This window comes from Callithrix jacchus, chromosome 7 (genome assembly GCF_049354715.1).
Source record: "Callithrix jacchus isolate 240 chromosome 7, calJac240_pri, whole genome shotgun sequence".
NCBI classification, from domain to species: domain Eukaryota; kingdom Metazoa; phylum Chordata; class Mammalia; order Primates; family Cebidae; genus Callithrix; species Callithrix jacchus.
In genome coordinates this window covers 140,101,800-140,117,236 of record NC_133508.1, presented here as the reverse complement: position 1 = coordinate 140,117,236, position 15,437 = coordinate 140,101,800, and the positions used below count along the sequence as shown (strand labels likewise).

The 15,437-nt window shown below is 36.0% G+C and overlaps 1 long non-coding RNA gene across 1 annotated transcript; it reads right to left on the bottom strand.

Annotated features, from left to right (window-relative positions):
- Positions 1–8,817: 8,817 nt before the first annotated feature.
- Positions 8,818–15,178, bottom strand: LOC118143263 (uncharacterized). The gene is made up of 3 exons (XR_004727500.3): positions 15,005–15,178; positions 9,951–10,160; positions 8,818–9,832 (listed from the first exon to the last, which is right to left on the bottom strand). It is a non-coding gene; the product is annotated as an uncharacterized LOC118143263 (long non-coding RNA).
- Positions 15,179–15,437: the final 259 nt, after the last annotated feature.

Genomic DNA, 15,437 nt, shown 5'->3' with positions numbered 1-15,437 from the left:
CAACCAATATCATACTGAATGGGCAAAAGCTGGAAGCATTCCCTTTGAAAACTGGCACAAGACAAGAATGCCCTCTCTCACCACTCCTATAAACCACTCTTATTCTGGCCAGGACAATCAGGCAAGAGAAAGAAATAAAGAGTATTCAAATAGGAAGAAAGGAAGTCAATTTGTCTCTCTTTGCAGATGCCATAATTGTATATTTAGAAAACTCTCTCATCTCAGCCCAGAATCTCCTTAGGCTGATAAGCAACTCACCAAAGTCTCAGGATACAAAATCATGTATGTGCAAATATCACAAGCATTTCTATACACTAATAATAGAGAACCAAATAATGAGTGAATTCCCATTCACAACTGCTAAAAAGAGAATAAAATACCTCAAAATACAACTTACATGGAATGTGAAGGAACTCTTCAAGGGGAACTACAAACCATGTCTCAAGGAAATAAGAGAGGACGCAAACAAATAGAAACACATTCCATGCTCATAGATAGGAAGAATCAATATCCTGAAAATGGCCATATTGCCCAAAGTAATTTATAAATTCAATGCTATTCCCATCAAGCAACCATTGACTTTCTTCACAGAATTAGATACAACTACTTTAAATTTCACAAAAACTAAAACAAAAACACAAAAAGAGCCCATATAGCCAAGACAACTCTAAGCAAAAAGAACAAAGCTGGTGGCATCATGATACTTGACTTCAAACTGTACTATAAGGCTACAGTAACCAAAACAGCATGGTACTGGTACCAAAACAGACCTATAGACCAATGGAACAGAATAGAGACCTCAGAAGTAATGACATACATCTACAATCATCTGAACTTTGACAAACCTGACAAAAACAAGGAATGAGAAAAGAATTCCCTATTTAATAAATGGTGTTGGGAAAACTAGCTAGTCATTGCAGAAAACTGAAACTGGACCCCTTTCTTATACCTTATACACAAATTAATTCAAGGTGGATTAAAGGCTTTAAATGTAAACCTAAAACCATAAAAAAAAATCCCTAGAAGAAAACCTAGGCAGTACTATTCAAGACATAGACATGGACAAAGACTTTCTGAATGAATCGCCGAAAGCAATGACAAGGAATCCAAAATTGACAAATAGGATCTAATTAAACTAAAGAAATTCTGCACAGCAAATGAAACTATTACCACAGTGAACAGGCAATCTGTAGAATGAGAGAAAATTTTTGCAATCTATGCATCTGACAAAGGGCTAATATCTATAATCTACATGTAATTTAAATTTACAAGAAAACAAAAAACAACCCAACCAAAAAGTGTGTGTAGGATATGAACATACACTTCTCAAAAGAAGACATTTATGTGGCCAACAAACATGAAAAAAAGCTCATCATTACTCGTTATTAGCAAAATTCAAATTAAAACCAAAATGAGATACCATCTCATGTCCGTTAGAACAGCAATCATTAAAAAGGAAAAAGCAGATGCTGGAGAGGATGTGAAGAAATAGGAACAATTTTACACTGTTGATGTGAGTGAAAATTAGTTCAATCATTGTGGAGGACAGTGTGGGGATTCCTTAAGGATCTAGAATGAGAAATGCCATTTGACACAGCAATCCCATTACTGGCTTTATACCCAAAGGATTATAAATCATTCTACTATAAAGACACATGAACACGTACATTTATTGCAACACTAGTCACAATAGGAAAGACTTGGAACTAACCCAAATGTCTACCAATGATATACTGGATAAAAAAAATGTGGCACATACACAATGAAATACTATTCATCCATAAAAAGAATAAATTAATGTCTTTTGAAGGAACATGGATGAAGCTGTAAACCATCATTCTCATCAAACTAACACAGGAAGAGAAAACCAAACACCACATGTTATCATGCGTAAGTGGGAGCTGAACAATGAGAACACATGGACACAGGAAGGAGAGTATCACACACTGGGGCCTGTCAGGGGGTGTGGGACTAGGGGAGGGATAGTATTAGGAGAAATACCTAATGTGATGATGGTTTGATGGGTGCAGCAGAAATACCCAATATAGATGACATTTTGATATGTGAATATATAGCACTATGTAACAAACCTTCATGTTTTGCACATGTATCCCAGAACGTAAAGTATAATAAAAAAAAAAAAAAAGTGGTTATCCAAAGTATAGGGATATTTAAAAGGCTTTTGCATCTTTTCTCATCAAGGATCTTGGTTTTCTGCAATAAAGGGTTTTGTTTTCTTCTCAGTCAACTGAATTACTTTTCTCTATTTTGTCATGCCACTCATACTGCATACATGAGGGGCCCTAAGATAATTTTGGATGACCTGGGACTCCTTTGGGAAAACAGAGGAGGCATCAGTGACCTTGTTTTGGAAGAAAACCCAGCTGTTTTCCTCATGAAATGTCAGAAATTAGAGGCAGACTGGTCCCTCTCAAAATCTGTTTTTGTCTTCCGGCAATGCCCGCTTGTTAGTTTCTAGAAACTGCATGGATTCCTAGCCCTGTTTCTTGAATGGCTTGCTTCACCCTGAGGCCAGTAATCCAATTCAGAGATTAGTAAATGAAAAATCTTACGACTAGTGGGTCTTCTTCTGTCGATGTTACGTGTGTGATGTTTATATGAAAAACAGTTCTAATTGATTGGCTAAAAGAAATACAAGCACTTAGATCATTTTTTGTTTTGTTTTGTTTTTTAAATAAAGTTATAATGTCTCCTGTTCACGTGACTTTAATCTTTGAGAAATAAAAAGTTTTATAAATTATTGGTAAAGTAAAAATGTCTTCAAAATACAGACATATGTTCTAAATTATACAGGTCAGAAACTAGGTGCTGAATGCTTTAAGGTCATAATCTGCTTCTTTAGCCTTTTTTTTTGTTTGTTTTTTACTGAGACAAAGTGTTGCTCTGATGCCCAGGCTGTAGTTCCTTGGCACAATCTCAGCTCACTGCAACCTCTACTGATTGTGTTCAATAGATTCTCATGCCTCAACCTCCTGAGTAGCTGGGACTACAGGTTTGCACCACCACACATGGCTAATTTTGGTATTTTTAGTAGAGACAGGGCTTCACCATGTTGGACAGGCTGGTCTCAAACTCCTGACCTTAGGTGGTCCACCCACCTCAGCTTCCCAAAGTGCTGGGATTACAGATGTGAGCCACTACACCTGGGCTTCTTTGCTTTTGAAAATTGTTTGACTAACCTGCTTAACAATTTGTCAAGGCCTGGGGACATATGGAGTTAACTCTACCCCTACCTGTGCTGGAAAGAGTCAGACTTTATCTTCACCTAGTACATAATTAAAACACCTTACCAGGTTTTACACAAAATTTGAATTTTCTAAGAGTTACCATTATAATATGTAACTGAGACTACTGAAAATATATTTACATGCAAGATGTGTAAGAAAAAAATTATTTAAGCAAAAGTTTATAAGAAGGCATGGGGATGTAAATTTGTGCCTAGTTTATAGAAGGTTAAATGATTGTTTTAAATTAGTTAAGATAAAGTTGAAGGTTTAAACAAATTGTGGAAGCTTTGTAAAAGTTAATCTTATAAAAGAAATTCTGTGTGTGAACAAACTGAGTGAATTCAAAAAGGAAATTATTTGGTTTTTTTTGTAAATTAAACATTGAGAAAAAGCACAACAGGGTTTCTTAAGGCACTGACTTGCTTTTTTAGAAACATTTTAAAGGGTTATGTAAGTTTTATGAATATCTCACCACACAGTCAAACTGATTAAGATTGGAAAGATTTGTCGATAAGGTTTTTTTAAAATAAATTTTGTTTAACATTAATAATAGACTAATGTAAGGGTGGAATTTGGCTATCTCAAACAATATTTTAATGTTAAAGATGATGAAATATTTTTGTTAGCCTTGTGAATAAACTGCTGAAAAATTAAGGAAAAAACAAAAGACAGATAATTTGGAAAGTGAAGTCCTTCTGCTTAATCAATAAGGTTTTTTACATTTTGAAAAAATTTGTGAGTCATTATTTTGGTGAATAAATGACTTATGATAAACAGTAATTTCATTACATAATATCAAGTGTTTTAAACATTTAACATATTTGATAGGCTTCCCAAAATCAAATTTAGTCTTTGAAATTGTCTTTTAAAATCCCTAAATTTTGGAAACGACGGAGGGCCCTTGGAGCATCCAAAAGAGAAATAAACAGGATTATTTGACATGTTTAGTTACATGGGTTTGCTGAAACAAATACAATGGTTAATCTTTTTTAGGTTATATTTTACTAAATAATATTAATACATGTTCCAAAATGTTATGGGGTTGCAAAATTATAATGTCTTAGTATATGCTATCAATTAAAGTTATTATATTAAGTTATTGTAAGCCACAGACATAACTAAATTACTCTGTCAATTGTGTTTTGACTGTGACTACTCAAAGATATTTTGTGATTCACATTGTCTTCTTTTGATTCTCTTCAAAAGATGATTTATATTCAACTATATAACTTTGACAAGTGCTCTTCAATGTAGGTTTCTGATATCTTTCTAGATTTTGACATTAAAATAAAGACAAAACATTCGGAACTCATGAGGAACTGAAATGTTCATGAATATCAAGCAGATCAAGAGTTAACTGAATGGACTGAAATAGTAAAAAAACTGAAGTAATGTTTTTTGACATTTTGCTTAAAATGTGGCTGATCCTTTTTTTTTTTTCAGTCAGGAAAACTTTTATTTTGAGCTATTTATAGCTTTAGGCAATTGAGTAAGGTATACACTTGTGAACAAAATTTGGAGCATATCTGTTTCTCTGGTTTCTTCAGAATTTGGAAACTATTTGTGAATATTCTTAACTATGGCAACATAGTTATTTGCATAAGTATAATAAGAATACATATTCTTTTGCAACTGGATGCAATTGGAGAAATTGGTTGTTTTACCAAAGCTCTGACTCAAAGAGTGTGTTTCCCTTTAAGGTATCAAGCTGGACTTGCAGAGCCAATAAAAGTTCCTTGGGGAAACTGGCCTCATAGCCTGTCTGCACTGTTCCCATCCCACCTCCTTCCTAACCTGTGGTGTGTAATTAATGTCGCTTTCTAACAGTCCTTAGAGCCCCAAGTTATCTTAGGGACTTCAAGAAGAGAGTAATTTACCCAACTCATAGGTATTTGAGGGGAAAAACCCTTGGCTGAGCTAAATTTTAAAAGGTCTTATCTGAGATTCTTTACAGAACAGAGTTCTATCAGAGCCAATTTAAAACGTCTATGTGAAAGTAATTATTCTTGTTTCAGTTTACACAAATAATCAGGTCAAGTATAAGACTAAAGTTTATTTTGCAAACAAATTAGTCCTATCTTGATTTGTTTTTAACAAACATAAGGACTGGAGAGAGAACACTTATGTCTCAAATGTATTATACACTTGCCATTAAATTCTAGCATCATTAATTGTTTTTAAGTATTTGTCTGCATTTTAGATTAATACTGCTAATATTTATGAACCAACCAGTGATCTCTGATTGCAGCTCAGAAGAAACAAAATAGATGGGTAATGTAAAATTCTGAATCAATATTCTAGTTATGAACAATTATCCTGCAAATTCTTCCAGGTGATAGGGGTAAATAGGGTGCCTATACTCAAAGGTTTCTTTTTTGGAAATAAGAACAAAGAGAGCTTATGAAAACCAACTCCCATGCATCCATCTTAGCAGGCATAACTATACCCACCAGTTATCTGGGCATCTCGGCAGACTCAGGATTTTTAGCACCCCCTTGTTTGATTTTGATATATGTGTTCTAATAACCCAGTTTGTCTCTTCTTGCCTCTGAGCCATCAAAATCCAAATGGTTCTGCAAATGGAGCTTCAAATGATTGCTCTTTTTCACTGGGGACCCTTGGATAAGCCTCTGACAGAAGATCTGGCTACTGCTTTCCCCAAAACAGTGCCTCCTAACAGCATGAAGCAATTAAGAGCAGTTATCATCCCTATTCTAATGGAATTTAGATGTACCTCTTCAGAATGGAGATTGATGGAATCAGCAATTCATCTGGAGTGGCTGCTGTGAGGATACCAGCTGCAGTGGGGGAGACAAGGCTGGGCTGTGTTGGAGCCAGCAGGGGCCAGAAACAGGTGGGAGCTCCACTCCTCGAAGTCAGTGGGGCAGGAGTTGCATGCTCCCAGGCACAGCTGCAGCCACCCACCCACAGCTCCGGACCCTGGCATCCTTGTGGTCTCAGGAACCCAGGATGCTCACCCTCCCCCTGCAGGCTCAGTAGTGCCTGCTCTCACTACTTGGTTTCTCTGTGCTCCTGGCACTGTCTAGTGCAGAATGAAGTTGTAGCCAAGCCCAGGTGCTGTCATGACCCAGGTGGGGGTGCATATGCTTGGGGCAGTGCTGACATGACAGCCCCCTGCTGCCTTGGCCCCCTCTGCACTTTAAGGACTAACACTCATGGGAGGTTGGCCAGAGAGGGGGCTGAGGCCACTCAGCATGTATCTCCAGGCACCCCTCAATATGAACAGCCTGGGCACTGTGGGCAGCATGTTGATGACAGGAAGTAGACAAGTTCCTAGGGCAGAAAGGAGCAGGTCTCTGGGTAAAACCCCACCTTCAAGCCAGGAATAGCCAGAAGCCCATGGGCCAGGCTTCCAGTTCTAAATGGAATTCACTGCCCAGCATGAAAATTAATGGTGCTTTTTCCAGGCCTGCCCATGGAACAACTGACATGCACTTCCTCCCTTCTGAGTCCATAAAATCCCTGGACTCAGCCAGACTCCCATAGACCTCAGGACAATCAGCTGTGGGATGAAGGTACCCACTTGAGGTCTCTCCAGCTTGTTAGAATGACCTGCCTGAGGGAAAGGAGCTACCCACTACAGGTTTCCTCTCTGTTGAGAGCTGGACATTATCAGCAATGAAGTAGGAAGAATGAGCAACTCCTTCCCACAGAAGTGACCTGCCTGTGGGAAGGAGTTGCCCACTTCCGGTCTCCTAAGATCTATTCTATTACTCAGTGAAGCTGCTTCCTGCCTCTTACTCTCCAGTTGCCCACTTACCTCATTCATCCTGGACACAGGACAAGAACTTGGGATCCACCAAATGGCAGAACTGAAAGACTGTAACACCAACAGGTCAGAAACATGTCTCAAACTTGCCACATTGTGGGTGAGGAGAACTACAGAAGAGCTGTGACCCTTGGGGGATCCCAGTCCTAGCGGATTCCAGAGCCAAGGCTATGACATCCTCTTTGGGGCTTTACAGTTTCTGGCATCTCCAAGTTTTCGGGAATAACCGTATTCTCCAGTGCCCACAGCAGAAGCTGCTTGTATTACCCATGATCCAGTCACAGTCTCACATGGAGTCAGTGCCTGTGCTGGTGCCTGGAGCTGCCCACCCCACTGCTGCCAGAAAACAAGGCTGTGCACAGTGGCTGGACCCGACACCCACTCACATATCCCTCACTGCTCAGTGCCTGGCTTGCCCTTGGTAGATGTGGCACCCAGGCCAGTAGTGCAAGCCAAGCTCAGTGGGCTAGACCAACTAGGTAGAATAAGCCCAGCAAGCCTGAACAAAACTTGGGCAAAGATGCCACTGCTAAATAGGTTCCCAGCTGAAAAACGTGTGCTCTAAGCATCCTGTAATACAAGACCATCAAAATAATTAACTAGCTAAATTTGCCTTTGTATTACAAATGATTGAAGTATGAATGCATGCCTAGTCTGGTATGGAGAATGGGGAGGGGGATGACAATACCCTGAGTTGAATTGCTGCAATTAATACCGAAGTAAATTCATGTTTCCACATTTTCAGATAGTTGTTGATTAAATTGAATGGCATGTGTAGGGTGACTCCTGTATGAATTGGCACCTAGAAATTCTGTGTATAGTAGAACAGTGGTTTTGTTGTAAGAAACATCAAAGCCGTTCATTTTTGAAGTGTCACAAATGGGTTTTACAAAATCTGAGAACATGATCTTGATATTCTATTTGTATAATGGAACATAAAACATAGATTAAATCTGAATAGCTAATAATGAATTTGGTTCTCTTCTCTTTCAGGATGTGTAGAATGCAAGGACTTTATAAAACAATGGTTTAATTAACTCACATTTTATTTCTTCTTTTTCTGAAGTTTAACTCATATCCGTAAATTGTCCTGAAACTGTATAGAAAGTATTATTTAGTAATTTATAGAAAACTTTGTGTAATACTCTTTTATTAGATATCTAATTTCTCAAGGAAAAGCAAATACCCCTTGAACTACAATTTTCAAATATCGTGTACTCTAAACACTGATAAACAAAATGATTGCATGCATTCAAAAATATTTTTTATGTCTCCAGTTGATCAGTAGGGTGTTAAATGCAATGTTTTTTGATTTCACATATTTACTTTGGAACAAAAATATATACTTTTACATAAATATATATGCATGTGTCTTGTAGCTAATACCAATATAAATTCACAATATTACCACTGTTTCAGGTTGGTGTTGATGAACTCATTAACTTGAAGAATATATTTAGAGTGATAAATATATGTGTAAATTAGTGTATTTAAAATGGTCCCTAAATAATTGGTTTTAACTAACTTGAAATAAAAAGCAGAAATTAGATGAATATTATATTTTAAATTTCCTATAAATAAATAAATAACGGCTTTGATTCCAGATAAACAAAAAGCATGTATGATGTACATTCTCAAGTGTTATGGTTGACATTCTCAACTTTATCTTTGCAGTAATAGTATTAAGATATATACTTTTTAACATTTTACAATGACATTACTCATCAATTGTCAGCAGATTATGAATTCAGAGTCATTTTTATTAATGCTATTGGCAGTTTCATACTCATTAATAAGGATAGATTACATAAATTACAGTTATGGAATAATTGTTAACTTTACATATTTTTCTTTAGCTGTGAAGTTTTTGCATGTTCTGCACAATTTAAAAATCACACATACAACACCCACCTTTCCACTGCAATAGATAAGAGGAGTGATTATGTACATAGTATATTCCAAATTATGTTCCTCAGAGAACATGTTAACAGACATTACAAGTTTAATTGTGCCCCACACAAAAATATACCTCTTAAAGCCCTATACCCTGGTAACCCAGACTATGACTTTGTTTGGAAATAACTTATTCATCAATATAATCAGGCAAAAATGAGGGCATTAGGATGAGCCATTATCCAACACAACTGATGTCATTTTTTTTAAAAAAGGAATTTGAACACATATAAAAAAGAGACAAACATTGGAATTATGCTGCCACCAACCAAAGAACATCTGGGCTACCAAAAGCAGGAAGAGGCAAGGATGGATCCTTTCTCTACAAGTTTCAGAAGGAGCATGGCCCAGTCCATACCTTGATTTAAGACTTCTAGGCTTCAGAAACATGAGACAATATACTTCTGTTGTTCAAAGCCACCATTTTGTGGTATTTTTTTACAGCACAGAAAACTAATATGATAGGTATCAAGGCGAGAAAAATAGTTTCACTGTCAAAATAATTTCTCCACAGCAAGTTATAAGAGTGAACATACTTTTAAATACAGCTAAACAAAAATCAAAAAAGTCTCAGTGACTTTACTGTATTAATGGCTATTTTGATGCTCCTAGAGGAGAACTGTGACATAAAATATGTTTCTTTTTCTAATTTGTTTTTTGTTAGTTAATTTTTTTTTTTTTTTTTCAGAGACAGGGCATTGTCCTTTTGCTCAGGCTGGAATGTAACGGTGCAATCACATACAATCACAGTTCACTGCACCCTCAACCTCCTTGGGATCCAGTGATCTTCTGCCTCAGCCTCCCAAGTAGCTGGGCCACAGAAGTACACCACAACACCTAGCTAATATAAAAATATTTGTTAGTGGAACAAAACATTTTCCATATTGGTCATATCACATAACTACTGCTGTACGGAATCTAATTTGGGAAATGTAGAGTGTCAAAATTAAAATAATTACCATCATACGTAGAAAAGTTAAATCTACTTCTTATTTCCTCCAGGCAAAGAGTCAATATAACTTTTGATTCTGCTTTATTCTTTGACCTTAAAATAAGTTTTTCCTAAAAGCTCTTTAAATGCCAGTTGTGCTCTTGAGGATGAATCTCAGCTTGTGAAGTTTTTGTTACAAGTCGTTTACAAAACCAGATGTTCAGATAGTCAAGAACAGCTGTAAAAACATAATACTACATTAGTTTCAAGAATCCACCTGCTAGGTAAACATAAAACAATACCAAATGCAACAATGCAGATAATTGTTCGGACAAGTTTCATAATAAACACGCATTTCTCAGATTTTTTGTTGAATAAGCAAGACAGCCACAATTATTGGAAACACCGAAACAACATTTTAAACTGCTTTAAAAAATTATAATTATGTCTTTATAATGCATTGAACACTAATGTGCATTACAAGATACTCAAATTTCAGCAGATATTTTGTCCTTTACACTGTTTGCTCTGTCAGACATGTTACTTCTTTATCAAAGCCATTTCTTCCTCTAACTAGACAGATGGCTAATGTAGCCATCTGATTGAGTACTAGCCCATGGAATATGACTGGAAATTTTGAAAACCAATTCAAGGATAAGCCTTTAAAAATGTTCCCAGAGTGCTCTTATAATGAACACACCACCCAAAATGATCTTGAAAACCGTGTATGAAGATGGTTGATTCATGCTGTAGAAGAGATCAGAATCCTTGAATCATCATTTAAGGAATAACTGTTGACATAGGATGCATTTATCAAACTCCTACTTAGACAAAGTTAATCTGCTAACAACTTCGGTATATCTAGTGTAGCAGCTGGTGGAAAGTTATCTAAAATATTTGTCAGTTTTTTTCTTAACAAACTGAGACCTACTTAAAATTTTGAGTTTTGTTTGTGAATTCACTTTCCAAAAATTCATTTAAATAATATTTATTGAACACTTAAAATTAGCCAGCTAAATGCCTGTACATAAAAGCAATAAACAAAAGACAAAAAAGTAATCCTAAAGTTTTAACTGATTCATGGGAGTTTGTCAGATACGTTACAGTGACAGAACAAGGAAAATAAGTATAGAGAACATACAGTGTTTAAGTGCTAGAAAATATACTAGAAAAAGCAACTCACAATGGAGACAATATGTTGGGAGGACATATAGTTTTAAATACATTAACCATGGAAAGTCCCATTGAAAACATGGAATGGGGGGGAAACCCTTTGAATTTCTTGAACACAAATTTTTGTAAAAAAATTAAATACCAGGAGCAAAGTTTCTAAGGAGAGTGAATACCTGATATGTTCAATGACGACCACAGGTATATGGAGAGGGGAAACAGTAAGTTACTGTGATAGCAGTTAAGAAATGAGAGGAAAAAAATGAGGTGTACACATATCAGGTACCCATAGGCCATTGTAGGTTTAGGGCCATGGCTTGTACTCTAAAGAAAACAGAAAACCATAAGAATGTTTTTAAAAAGTATATATAATATTTTACAATATTAAATATGTCGACTGCTTTGCTAAGGTTAACTCCAACAGGTTAAGCATATACAAGGAGAGGTCAGTTATATGCATGAGTCTAGTGAAACATTCAAGCTGGAGATGTTGGTGGCTTGGGCCATAGTCTTAACAGTGGTTTAATAGTCAAATTTTGATTATATTTGGAAGGTGAAAAAAATAAGATTTGCTTATATTTCAGATATAGTGTAGGAAAAAAAGGAGTCCTATATAACTACAAAAATTTGAGTAATTGAATGATGACTTTCCATTTTCTAAGTAAATCAAACTTAGAGAAAGTCAAATTTGGTGGAAGATTGAGAGTTCAATCTCGAACCTGTTAGTTTTCTATCATTTATAAGACATCCCAGTGATATAGTAGAAAGCATTTGGAAACACAAATTACTGTTTAGGGGAAAAGTTGGAGCTAGAGATATAAATGTGCAAGATTTTAGTGCATAGAAGTATTTAAAAACACGTGTTAAGGTGTGGTCAGCAAGTTTTAAGTGCAAAATTAGGAGGCTAATGTGTAGTCAATATATCTGAAATAGTTGACACCTGGAGTGGATTTTTTTTAACATTCATTTCTTTATACAACAAAATTATTTTTATGTGAACCATGAAGTGAAATAAAAGATAATTATGGCCAGACATTGAAAGCACAGTTAACTTTTTTTATTTTGTTAAATATAAAACATATGTCCTTATCCCCACCCGATACACAATATATATCGGAGTCCAGTTCCTCAGAATGTGACATTTTTCGAAGATGCAGCGTCTACAGAGTTAATCAACGTAGAATGAGGTCATTAGAGTGGGCCATAATTCAGTGTGACTGGCATTATTATAAAATGAGGAAATTTGAAAACAGAGACTGATTCGCAGTGAGGGTAGATAATGTGAAAAGCCCAGAGAGAAGACAGTCACCAAAAGCCAAAAGAAAAGGGGGAAAGGGCCTGGAAGACATCATTCCCTCATGATCCTAAGAAGGAACCCACCTTTTGACACCTTAATTTTGAACTTTTAGCTTCCAGATGTGTGAGATAATACATTTCTCTTGTTGAAGCCATCCAATTTCAACAAAAAATAAAACAAAAATAATTTCACAGTGTAAGTCATGGAATGAATTAGTATGTTTTCACATTAATCTGTAGTAAAATTGGAGTTTCTCATTTCCTATTTATTTTTAAAACAAACAGCTAAAATAATACTAAATTGCCATTTAAAATATTATTCAAATTCAATAGAATATTTCCTGTGTGCCCTAAAGCATACAGCAAACAAAAACATTTCACATTGCAGTTCACTCTGTATTTCCCTACTTTACATTACAGACACAAATAAAAAATCCGAGTTTAACATAGAATGGCAGAATTGAACTAAGTCATAATCTCACTACCTTTATATTCCCTGGTGCTTCACTTTTATTTGAACCCATTGTTCAAATGCTGGATCCACAAGGATTGAAGATACAAACCATTTTGCAAAGGAGCTTAAACAATTGCAAACTGTCACATACTCTGTCTGAGAAGGCAAGCTTCCAGCTGATTCTGTGTGGATCAATGGCTAAAAAAGTGCTAACATAAAGATTAAATATAAATTATTAAAATTTTACAGCAACTACAATTCCTAAAAAACAGCCTAACAAAAAGGCATTTTTTTTTCTTTCCAGCAAACAGGATTGCCAGCTAATGGTGAAAATAAAAACAAAGCATCTTAGTAAGTCATGTTACCCTTTTCCACTTTGTTATAGGCAATGAATAAACTTCCTGACTGCACTTGGGGCAAACACCATAGTCTTGGAAACAATAGGTGAGGTATTATGAAAGTTAAATGTAGAGATTATTTTAAAGAGGAGATAGCAATCAACTCTTCTCATCAGTCCCGCTGATGGTTACTTAAAATGAGTTCCAAGATGAGCACTGAGAATTAACAGCTGTAGCTGACAAGGATGATGTCACTGATGACATTGATTCGGGCAGGTTAAGCTGATGGGGTGTCAGGGAAAGCTTGACCAAAGTGCTTCAAGGGAGTGCAAAAGAAAAGGAATTGCCTTTGTAAGCATCAGCAACTTCTGAGGAGTACTCAGTCTAGCGGGAAGAAAATTAATTAATAGCGAGAGAGGATGTAGAGTGGGAAAACTGTTCTGTAAAGCAGGAGAGAGAGCATGTTTCCATGTCTGTGAGAAGTCCTTCATTAGGGAAACATAAAGAAAGGGGAGTAAATACAACAGGAGAAAAGGAATGAGTAAAATTATAGATTAATTCGTTGGTCTCTCGGACAATTGGGTTGGATTGAGTTAGCAGAGCTGGATTTAACAAAAGCGGGCTCTTACCAATAGAGGTAATTAGATAAAAGGTGTAGGGTTTACAGGGTGTGTTCTTGAAAAGTAGATATAAGCGGAGTAGACACAAGGAAAAACTAGTAGAATCCATGAATAAATGAATGATATACACATTTAGACTGTTTTAAAATATTTTTATAAACTTCAAGATTAAAATAGTGGTGGCAGTAAATGTAATTTAGAGAACATAGAAACATAAAAATATGTAGTTTATTTTCTGTAACAAGCTTTTTCTTGTGAAAAAGTTACTATTAAAATTGTGAAATGAGTTCAATTTTAAATTGTAGGGGAAGAGCTTATTTTCTTTTTAAGAAGCATTAAAAAGTAAACTCCATTAATGCATTTATTAAATAATGAATATAAGCCTGCTGCATTTTAGCAAGTATGCTATGCATTGGAGACAAAAAGACAATAATTGAGACACTGTTGCTACCTGTTAAATAAATAGTCAGTCTTACATTTCAAGTAAAAGGTGCTAGGATAACAGACTACACTAGGTGGTATAAGAGCACAAAGAAGAGACGTCTGAATTTATCAGATTATAGCGTTTAAAGAAGGACTTATGGAAAAACTGAAGTGTGGTCCAGCAGAAAAGGCAAAAAGGGATGAGAATTTCCCAGGAAGAGGAACAGCCTATGGGTAAATCCATGATGCTGTGAAAGCATATGATGAACATGAGGAATGACCAGTGTGAATGGAGGACGGGACCCCACAGGTGAACAATAGGTCAAGAAGCTAGCCACCAGAGAGATGTCTCAGATACCATCATGCACAAATTAGAGAAAACCAGTTTGCATCTTGAGATTATGAATGATGTTTATGCCTTTCTTATCTACTGTTTCATTATATACCAGAAAGATAAGAAAATCTTTCTTCTGAAGGAACTGTCATATCTTCATTTAGTAGATCAAAAATAAAACCCAATGAATGCCATAGAATATGTCTTTTTCCTGAAATTGCAACAAATAGATTATTACTTAAAAAAATGCCTCGAGGCTACCTCCTTTTTTTCATGCAGATTGTAAAGCTTATGAATGTATTGCTAGGAGGATGTAAAATAACCTTCAGATTCCTTGATTTCACTCATGAAAGGTCAGGGTCTGTCAGCATATTCTCCATCCAGCTGAGAAAGGCAGAATTAAACATTCCTAATATGTTGGGAATAAAGGCAATGTCCTGATTTTACCTGCTGGCAGCCGAAGTCCTTCAGTAGATTGGTGTTTGTCTCCTCTTGGGAAATCACCGAATGCAACTGCCCTCATCAATGTTCCTTTCCGGCTCCTCTTTCCTACTGCCATGGCCTAGTGACAGGCCTCCTGAAAGATGGTAATGTAACAGGACTGCTACAGAATTAGAGTCCAGGCTGTTTCGGGAAAGCAGCGTATTCAGTTAGATGTCCTGCCTGCTGCAGTAAAATAACTTAGAAACAAAACACTGATGTTATAGGAAACACTCAAAATTGATAGGCCAAGAAGCCAAGGTGTTATAATTTTGCTAACATAATATTCTTTCATTAGAAAGAAAAGAATATGAAAATATTGTTAATATTTCTTTAAAATGGAATGTACCGTGAATCTAATAAATTGTCACAATCTATAGTTTGTTTTTGTAATTTGCTT